The following is a 1,341-nucleotide window of genomic DNA, read 5'->3' as shown; positions in this document are numbered from 1 at the left end:
TAGCATTTTTATAGCAAAATGTATTTGTATTAAAAAACCCAAATAAAAACGTATTAATTAAATTTTAATTTAATTTAATTAAAATTCCTTTTTTTGGTAACAAATTAAATTTAAATAGCAAAATAAGTTTTTCGTTAAAAAAAAACTAAAAAAATATTATTTTTTAAAACTTTTAAGCTGAGTACTATATTCAGTTTTCAAGCTGAAAACCAGCTTTTTTCACGGTTACTTTTTTAATTAATTATTTTAGAAATATAAAACGATTATCAATCAATTTATTGGATCTTTCCCTCCATTATTTGATAAGTCTGAATAAAAATATAATAGTCTTCATAAATATATTTGTACTTTTAATTTAGTCTTTTCGTGAAAAAACTGAACATAGTACTCACCTTTAAGGTGAGTACTCTGTTCGGTTTTTCCACCAAAACACTAAATTAAAAGTACAAATATATTTGTGAAGACGATTATATTTTGATCAAGTCTTGCCAAATAATGGATTGAAAAAGTCCAAGGAATTGATTGCAAATAATTTTATATTTCTAAATTAATTAATTAAAAAAAGTAACCGTGAAAACAAGCTGGTTTTCAGCTTGAAAACTGAACATAGTACTCAGCTTTAGACATTAAATTTTGTTAATATTTATATTAAAAAAATAAAAAAAAACTTGTATTGAATATTTTAAAAAATATGAATTTATTTTAGTTTAATCTATTTGAATTTGATTTAAATTACATTTATTTTTTAAGTTTGTTTATAATTCAATTAATTTAGTTTTATTTAACCTAACTAAATTAATCTTAAATTATTTTAAAAATTTTGGATTTTGAAATTTAGGTCACAAAATCATTGCTCTCAAAAACTTTTAAATATTAATTTTTGTCAATACGGGTATTTTTATAGAAATATTGAAAAATTATTACATTAAATTATTATATTAAATATCTTAAAATTTGAAATATAAAAACGAAATTGAATTTATTTTAACCTAATTTAATTTAAATTACTCTTTTCATTACAAAATTTCCAAAACAAATATTTCGTTAACAGTGCGCAAAAAAATATTATTTTCAACAATTTTAGATATTGAGTCGTTTCAAAATGTAATCTTAAATTAATTAATCTTAATTTATTTTAAAAGTTACTTTTATAATTTTTTTTGTTTTTGATTTTTTTTGATTGACTTAATTCAGTTTAATTTAACGTTAAAGTTAAATAATCTTAATGTATTTTAACAATTTTTGTCTTATTTTTGTCAAATTTTATCTTAAAATAAGGTCACAAAGTCACTATTGCTAAGTCAATATTTTTTTTCGATGTAGTGTATTTAAAAAAGTGAT

The sequence above is a fragment of the Haematobia irritans genome, chromosome 1 (assembly GCF_050003625.1).
Source record: "Haematobia irritans isolate KBUSLIRL chromosome 1, ASM5000362v1, whole genome shotgun sequence".
Taxonomy (NCBI): domain Eukaryota; kingdom Metazoa; phylum Arthropoda; class Insecta; order Diptera; family Muscidae; genus Haematobia; species Haematobia irritans.
The sequence above is the reverse complement of the archived record's forward strand: the minus strand, read 5'-3'. Positions refer to the sequence as shown.